This window comes from Nothoprocta perdicaria, unplaced genomic scaffold (genome assembly GCF_003342845.1).
Source record: "Nothoprocta perdicaria isolate Ctin4 unplaced genomic scaffold, notPer1 scaffold_21, whole genome shotgun sequence".
Lineage (NCBI taxonomy): Eukaryota > Metazoa > Chordata > Aves > Tinamiformes > Tinamidae > Nothoprocta > Nothoprocta perdicaria.
In genome coordinates this window covers 6,610,114-6,619,782 of record NW_020455316.1, presented here as the reverse complement: position 1 = coordinate 6,619,782, position 9,669 = coordinate 6,610,114, and positions in this window count along the sequence as shown.

Genomic DNA, 9,669 nt, shown 5'->3' with positions numbered 1-9,669 from the left:
AAGGAAGGAAGGAAGGAAGGAAGGAAGGAAGGAAGGAAGGAAGGAAGGAAGGAAGGAAGGAAGGAAGGAAGGAAGGAAGGAAGGAAGGAAGGAAGAAATGTTTTTAAATTTCCTTTATAAACCTCTTTGTGGCAACTATCATAGGATTGCATAAAAACTGCTAATGACATATCTGTTCACTGTGAACTTATCGTGGTGTTGCCTATGGAAGATTTAGGATAGGAAACCTCTGAAGTTTTTACACGTGAGCAAGCATAGAAGTCACAAAAGTAAGATTTCCCTATAGCAAATCAAAAATTTATTCTCGTCATTATTGACATCATCATGACCTCTCATGCCACATCACATCCTTGGTTCAGTATGTCATTCTCCTTAACCAGCCACTGAGTCAATTATGAACTTTAATATAGTCTTAATGGATGTGTAGTAATTATGGTTAAGCTCAGAAACTGTATTTGTGGCATTGGTAGAAAATGTTTCTGTTGTGCATTTTGAGCAGAATAAATTTTTCATTGACATTTTTTATTTTCTTATGGTTATCTTAATGCATTTAATACAGCAGAAATCTTACCACTTCTGGTTCTTGAGACCCATGTACTATTTTTAGAAGATATAATAGACTCTTTGGTGGGTCTGTTGCTGCCTTTGGGGATGGCTTAGACCATGGGTCACAATGGATAATAGATCCTTGCAATGTCGCAAGCAGTTTAAAGAGAAATTGGATGTAACTGAGAAAGAAGGGAGTTTTAGTTCTGCTTTTGTGATATGCTAGTTGTGATGCATCAGTGTTTAATGCTTCACTGGTGAATGATGCCCAAAAATACTGTAACTTGGGTCATTTTTCCAATTACCGCAAACTCTACCATCTTTTGTTGGAAATACCAAATGACATTTTCGGTTAAAAATTAACAAAATTTAACAAGAGAACTGACAGCTGGGGGGGTGAAAAATCACAAAGAGTATCTGCAAGGGTTTCCCCAGACTTGGGGACAATACAAGGTGAAGGTGTCTTTACTTAAGTAAAGATGTGAGCTTGCTGAGGTAAGGAGGTCTATTAGAGAGGCCATCAAGGGCTGAGGATCATGGAGGGGTTTATTAGCATGTCTTGGCCTCACAGCTCAAGTGAGGGTGGCAGGACTGTACTGAAGGTGGTGACAGGGCCACTCCAGAACTCCATGGTCAGAGGAGGGCTCTGTCCCTCTTGCAAGCAGGAATTGTTCCTGATAGTGTCAGAGGTGTCCTGGAAGCTGGTGTCCACTGCTCCTACTCTGGCACAGCAGTGAGTATATCCTGGGCTTTTTTAAAGATTGTACAATCTCATTTGTGGGTCTGTTTGGAGGCAGCAAGATCTCATAATACCTTGAATAGAGGAACCTTTAAAAGAGTTCTGTTTTCATGCAACTTCTAGGTATTTTGTGGCAAGATAAATCAAAAATTGGTTTGTCTGGAGTCCTCAAAGCAATGCCTCCACACTAGGTCTCTAGTGTTCCTAATCAGAAGGAAAGCATTTCAAAAGGCCATCTAGTTCCCTAAACTTTCATGAAGCAGGATCACTCTGGATTTTTTCTTTTTTTCTGTCAGATTGGTGTAGCAAGGAAGCAAAAAACCTCCCTAAAACTCCTCTATTGAAGAAAATAGAAAATAGCAACAGCTTAACTTCACCAATGTTCATGTTAACTTTGTTTAAACAAAGAGGTAGCCTCAATGTCTCCTGCCTCAGTAATACCTCATTACTACTTATCCTGTCCTCAGTAAACACAATACTTAATTCCTTTCTGTTTGGTGATTATTGTTGCTATTGTTGTTGTTGTTCTTTTTGGCAGCTTTTTATGATTTTGAAACTCTTGTGAAAGAAAAATGGTGTGGAGTTTTTTTATTATTATTGTGGTATCTCTGAAGTACAGTATTGATTTTTTTTGTCTAGTTTGTTTTCATAAACTTGTCTTATGAGACAATCCTTGTTTTCTATTAGTTTCCCCCCGATTATGAGGAATGTTTATAAAAAGATGGTTTAAAATCCCTTTGAAAATATCTGCTGAATAATTTCCAACCTAGACTTTTAAGAATGGTTCCCTTTTCGCACTTCATTTTTCCCATGGAAATGGTAATCACAAGTATTGGAAAAAATGGAAAGAAAGGGAGGAAAGGGAAATATGTGGAAATGGGAATTAACGCTAAAGACAGTTCCCTTTTTATGTGGATTGAGATTTACTATAAACATCAGACTCTCTAAAATCAATCCCAGAAGCAGTTGATACACTTCACTAATACAGCTAAATTGATAGTTTGAAGAAAAAGAAATCATAGCAACTGAGATATGAAACAGGATTTACTGAGATTTGCATAAAGTTAAATATGACCAAAGGGGATTTAGACTACAAATAGTAAAATTAACATAAAACTTTTTTAATGTTAAGCCTGTCTAAATAAACCCGAAAACATATTCAAAATGAATATTCTTTAAATAGATGGGCTATTGTCTTTCCATTTCATATATTAGAAGGAAATAATATTTCCAGTATTTTTCATCATCTATTTCAACATTTAGTATTGGAATTAATTAATAAATATATCCCTATTATTATAAAATATCTTACTATGAAAAATAAGTGGTCCCTTGCTATCTCATACTTACAACTCTTAATCTTCCATTAAAAAAAAACCACATAATGGATACTTTCAAGAAATTCACCAAATTCTGTCTACTTAAACAATCTTCATGGATTATTTATGAATTTAAATAAATATTAAGTAGTGAAGCCACAAACCTTTTTCTGGATTGTAGATAGTGTGGGAGGTGAAAAGGAGGTTCTTTCATGCCTGAACTGAACTAGGAAGCCAAGGTCATATTGTATTCTTATGGCTTGGATGGAGCTGCTGCTTTCCAGCTGAGACTGTAGCTTCTGGATGGTGAAGTAAAAGCCACACTGATTCCTGAAAAATCCCCAAAGTTCTGTGGCTTTAGTATTTTACCTTTATGAAAATTCTTCAGCAAATAAAAATGAGGTCCTTGAAGCAAGAGTAAGTGAAGGAGAATGATCTCTGCAGAAGAATAAGAATGTTCAAGGCTGGTTAGTGACAGTGAGATTTTTAACTGGTGATATGTTCTTTATTAGCAGTTAGTTCAAACTGGAGCTACATTATCACGGGTTGAAACATTCTCTTACTGAAAAGAAACTGGAACGTATTCCCAGATGTCACCGGGAGTGAGCAACGTAGCAACAGGAGATCATTTACAACAATCCTTAAAACATAAATGGGAATGCAGAGCTTGTGTGCAAATATTTTGCTGTTTCTACTTAAAATTGTTTGCTTACTGAAGGTTCCTGTTCTTCCTCATCAGCAGAAACCTATTCACATTTTACTCCTTCTGAAAGAGAGCAGGAATTTTGCTACAGTGCTTTTGAAACAGTCCTTTTCACTTGCCAGTAAGGACTCACTTCATTTCTGTAAGTTCAGTTCTGCCAGAAACTTGTACCCACCAGTCTTCTACAGTCTTTATAAATAGCTCCAATTAATTTTATTTACAAATTAAATAAATTAATATGGAGATTCATAACTCAGGCATTCTTCTGGTTGTAACTCAAACATGATTCTGGACCACAGTTATTGAAGGAGTAGGCAAATGCTAATAATATTTAATGAGACAAACAAAAAAAAAGTTGCTAGTGGTTGATAACTAGAGTGAAATTTTTCACAATGCTGTTAAAAATAGGCAATTCATTGGTGAAGACAAAGGAGCGTTTCTTAACTGAAAGGATGAATAGTGTTGAGTCACCCATGCAAAAAGTAGTAAGGATATTTTCTGTCTGGAAAGTCAGTTGGTGGTAAAATAAAATACCACTCCTACATAGTAAGGAGATTTAACAACTGAGTGTTGTGATTCTTTTTACTCAGGTTCTGTTTCCTTACCACCCCACCCAAAAAAAAAAAAAAAAAAAAAAAAGTGATTTTATCTTTATCATAAACTTTTCTTGGAAATACATATGGCTTTTGGCTATTGGGAACCTCTTCTCAAGTGGCTTTATTTTTCTAGTGTGCTTTTAACCTTTCTTCCATGGTAAGTTGAATTTATATAGAGACATCACAGGAATTATTTTGCTCCTGTCTGTCTGTCTTTTACCTTCTCACTACTGAGTACCTGGGAATACTTATCCTAGAAAGAAAACAAGCAAGCAAACAAACCAACACTCTTTTTTGACCATTTTGAGAAGAGTGTTAGTGTAAACATGTAACGTGATCAGCATACCTTTGGAAAACGAAATAAATGTGATGTTGACATTTGGGTAAAATTCTGAACAAACTAATCTCCATGGCAAAACCCGCATGGAATTTAATGGAAATCAAGGTAGTTTTAAAAGATCTCGACAGAAAAGATTAAACTGCATTGAAAATTCACTCAGGCCTAAGAACGATAACCAAAAAGATGAATGAGGACAGGAGAGGAGAAGAATATAAAAATTCTTTCACTGGAAGGTTAAGATGATGACTGTAGGCGTTTTTGTGTTTTTAGGGCTTAATAAGTTAGAGAGCTTAGCGAAAGTAGATGATATAGTATAGCATAGGGCATAGAGCTTAGGGCATGGCGCTCGGAAGATCTCGCGATGTCACGGGAGTTAGGAGCATAATTAATTTATGCAGTTTACTGATAACCCCATGCCATACAAGGCGAAAAGTAGAAATTAGTCTCCCGATTGGGCAGTAGGTGAGTTTCCGCATTCAGCTGGAGTATATAGGCAGACTGAACTGCGCAATAATCGCCATTTTGCCGCATCCCCCATAGTGATAACTGTGCTCCAGGGCCCTGGGGTGAGGACAACCCCAGGTCAGTCCAGCTAGCGAATGAAGCTTGCTGACCCCCTTCGGCAACAGATGACATGGGAGCAGATAATTTTGGGTATTACCAGATAAATTATCTGAGTTATGTGGGGAGGAAGGAAAATATGGATGCTAAAATAATTAGTTTTTCTGTTCCATTTGCCATATAGCTTGCAATATTTAGGGCAGTTGGACTGATAGAGCACACTTCACAACAATTGACTTGCTGTTTGGTTGAATACTTTTTAGACATCTCTGCTAGTGCAAATAAAATATGAAAAAAGAAAGTTTAGGTTATGAATGTTAGTTGAATTACTCCAGATAAAGTTTAGATCCTGAGCCTGTAAATATTTATTCAGGGTGTAACTTGATGGTTCTTACTACTCCTACAGATTTTGAAAGGTTTTCTCAGAGGCAGAATATGCTCATATGAGTACATTTCTACAGATGGGACTTTAAAATGCAAGTCATAATAATTATTACAGCTTGGAATAATCCTGAGATAAAATTCCCAAAAGAAACACAAGAGGGATAAAACCTACCTTCTGTCATAATTGTGGATTCATTAATGAGTTACAGTCAAAGAGCTGATCTCCAATTAATTTCTGCTTTTAAATAGAGTTTTGGCTGTTCTAGTAAAGCTGAGATGTAGGAAAGAAGAATGAAAGGAAAGGAAATAAGGAAGCTGAGAAGGGGGAAGGGAGATAAAGGAAAATTCGAAAGAAGTGGGATGATTAGGAGAAATACAATCAGTAAGTTTTGGAGGATGAACAGCATGGAATACATTCCCATAAGGGGCAAAGGAGATAAAATAAATGCAATTGAAATTATGGACCAATTGAATCCTGAAGATTGAATCCTAAATCTTTTACTAGTTACAAAACCGGAAAGACTACCATGCGATCAATGATATGATAAATTAAATGGTTGTTCTGTAAAAAGGCTTTCTCTTGGGGTAACTTGGAAAATGTATGAGTCTTGGACTTCAGTTTCACTGCCTTCATTTCTGAAGATATATGTAGAGATATAGTTCCAGTTCCCTTTTCTCTTGACACAGTTTTTTTTTTTCTTTTTTTCTTTTCATTTTAAAATCCTTTGTGGAAGAGCTATAGTAACTATTTAGATTGACTTCCTGCGTCTATCTCATGGCCTAGTCATTAACTTCCTTTGTCATTGGTAAACTGGAGTCTTAAATCCTCCTTATTATAATAAACAAGTGAAAGATGCAAAAGAGGAGGAAACCTCAACCATGAGATTGTTTAACTTGTTTAACACTTGATTTTAATGACTGTGAGTCAAGATCAGGCTCTCAAACTAACACCAAAACAGAAAATAGAAAAAAAGAAGTTGCATTAGTTTTGATTATAACTGATAGTTCTATTCAGGTTCACGGAACTACTTATTTCAACTCAGAGAACTGTCTGTTTTCACCCCTTTCACTTGCCTCAGGTTACTACTATGATTCCCAATTTCTTTTCCTGAGCTTCTTTTGGAAGTCTTTGCCTGACAGCTGTTTTCAAGGCACAGGTGCTTTATCTATAGCAATGAAATGGGCAGAGTCCTGATGGTGAAGCCTAACTCAAAAGAAATATTTCACTGCATATGAAGACATTTATGGTGAGGTACTTTCAGAAACATGTTCTAGATAAATACAAGTTAGATTTTCAGAATCCTCTCCAGTTCCTTTTCCTTAACAAAATAACACTTGTCAAATCAACTTCTTTATGAAACCAAATTATAACAACAGATTCAAGCTATATTTCTGTGCTTACTTCATGGGCAATTCAATTCAGGCAAAGCAAATAAGCTCAGCTTCCTTTCAGTGCTTCTATAGTACAGTGATTTGTAGGCTCTGGCTTTCTTTAGAGCCCTATGAGTAGTGTTTGCCAAAATACTGTCAGTTTAAGAACGTGCAGAGATTTATAACGTTCACAGAGTCCCTGGGACTCAGCTAATTGTACTTTTTCCTTGTCTACACAGTAGAATGGATTTATAATCACTGTAACCTGAGAAAAAAAAGCTAATTTATTGGTGTTGAGCATGGGTTGTTTCACATGAAGATACAGTAACTAAAACTCAAGACAGCAAGAGACTTTTCTCTAAAGGCCCAGTCAACTGAGAGCCTCTGGATAATTGTATGGATTCCAAATGCCTTGAATTATTTCTTAAATGCTGTATATTCACCTGTGATGTGTTTAGCAACCCATATCCCTTCTATAGAACAGCACTTATTTAATTGCCACCCTATTCTATAGGATTCTTTACTGAAACAAGACAGTATTTGACTTTTATGAATTGTTTATCTATGGGAATTTTCCACATACCTGAATATAGCATTGTAATATATATTTTACAAAATGTGTTTTAAAACTTTATTTAGTTATCTGACCTTATTTATCAAATAATTACTAGCTGAAAACGTGTAGCTTTCAGTACAGAACCTCTAAATACATCCTTCTTACTCCGTGCAGAGGCAACTCACAGGGTGTATACAAATGTTCTGGTCTATTCTTACAGATATTTTTGTTTTCTAAATCATGCTGGAACAATATCTCCTTTTCCCTCTAGGGTTTCCTATGTTAAGAAACAAAGGCACCCTATTTCAGCTAGTAGCAATTTTTAAAACCACATCAACAATTTACTTGGTCAAAATCTGGTATCTGTGTTTTTTCAATAACTCCCATTATGCCCCTTGTGGTGTAAAATTTCCTCAATTTTTATAGCCAGGCTGCAATTTATAGAGTTCAGAATAGTGATACCAAAGTTAAATGAGGTACTTGCATACATCATTAGTTAGGTGACATTTTCATGTTCCTGAAGTGTGTGACTGACCTTTGGGGCAGATGTAGCCACTGCTGAACTGTCAGTTCTGCTGCAGCTGAAAAATCCCTTTACCAAAAGACATTACCCTTTCCAAGAAATAAATTGTTTGAATTCTTTCTTTATTTTCTTTCCTTTTTCATCTCTCCATAGATAGTCAGGCTAATGGAACTTTAGGAAGAGACAAGTTTGATCCTGAATCTAATTTCTACCTAGTGGAAATAACACTGAAATTCTGTTAAAAAATATCTTGGATGTGCTTTCATAAAGGTTAAATTTCTGAGGCTTTGGTAATGCATTTCCACAGCCCTAAGTGTTTCAGGTACTTCTCAGAAAACACATGACAAACTTTAGAAATCCAAACTCATCCAGGAAATTTCCCTAGATTGATCTTTTATTTGTTGTTTGTTTAAACAAGTTTGCCTTTTATGGACAAAATAGATTATTCCTAGAATATCAGAACTACTAGATCAGCACTGTATAGAAAGTATACTGAAAGGTTAATCACTTGATGTGATGATAAGGGCAAAAATGGAGCCTGCTACAAAGGCATAAATCATTTGCTGGGTGTTAAGTAATTGTCCTCCTTTTTTTTTTTTTTTTTCTTTTTTCTTTTTTTTTCTTTCTTCCTCTTCTTTCAATATTTAATGTTAGAAAAACAATATTTTAGTGGAAGTTCATAATTAGTGTAGGAAATTGAAAGCATATCTCAGACTGGTTTTACTAAATGCTAGTGATAATACTGTCTTTTCCGTTACTCAGAGAGACTAGAAGGAAAGGTAGTGGAATATAGAGAGCTCACCTTCAAGTCTCTGCTGTCTAAACTGTAATCTCCACTATCTTGGACCTATAGATGAGTCTTAGATGAGCCTTATTCTTAGGCGAGTCTGCTTTAGTCTTTCCTATTGAAGCAGTTTTCCTCAGCCTCTTTGGAACATAAAATGTATGTGTGCATAGTGTAGTAGTATAGAAAACAATTCAGTATTTTATGGAGGTTCAGAGTGTTTACTTAGTCTTCTTTCTGATTAAGGCACAGTGTTTTGGGTTTAAAATAAATAATAATAATGAAATTTAAATTTAAAAATGTTTTACAGGAAGAAGAACTTTGCCCACAGTAAAGATGAGATAGAATTACTTGCTAGCACGAGATTTATGTTACCTAAATTTAACTGAGCAAATGAAGGCCAAATGTGTAGCCCAGAAAACAGTTAGTCCTGCCCTAAATTGGTGAGTATTTTCAGATGGTTTTGACTGTCCTTTCAAAGTACTTGTTTTTCACCTTATTCTCATCAACTAGCTTTGCTTGCTCTGAGTTTCAAATAAACCCTAGATCATCTAGTCCAACTTTCCTGCTCAACCTTCCTCCTGAGGACACCCAGAACACAGGGCACAGGGCGACATCCAGGTGGGTTTTGAAGACCTCCAGAGAAGGAGACTCCCTGGGCAGCCTGTTCCACTGCTCTGTCACCCTCACAGGAAAGAAGTTCCTCCTCACGTGGAGATGAAACTTCCTGTGTTTCAGCTTATACCCATTTCCTCTTGTCTATCACTGGCCACCAATGAGAAGGGCTTGTCCCCTTCTTCCCTATATTCTCCTTTCATGAACTTATACATATTAATCATATCCCCTCTGAGCCTTCTCTTCTCCAGAGAAAACAGGCCCAGTTCACTCAGTCTCTCTTCATATGAGAGATGTTCCATTACCTTAATCATCTTGGTTGCTCTCCGCTGGACCCTCTCGAGAAGCTCCACGTCCCTCTTGTACTGGGGAGCCCAGAACTGCACACAGTACTCCAGGTGCGGCCTCACCAGAGCTGAGTAGAGGGGCAGGATCCCCTCCCTTGACCTGCTGGCAACACTCCTCCTGATGCAGGCCAGGATCCCATTGGCCTTCTTGGCCACGAGGGCACACTGCTGACTCATGGTTAAACTTTAATTTTAATGAACTTTAGTATTAAGATTCAAAAAGATAAATATTTGTTAAATGACTTCTAAATCATGGCAATAAGGTAGAGAATCACAAAGAATCTC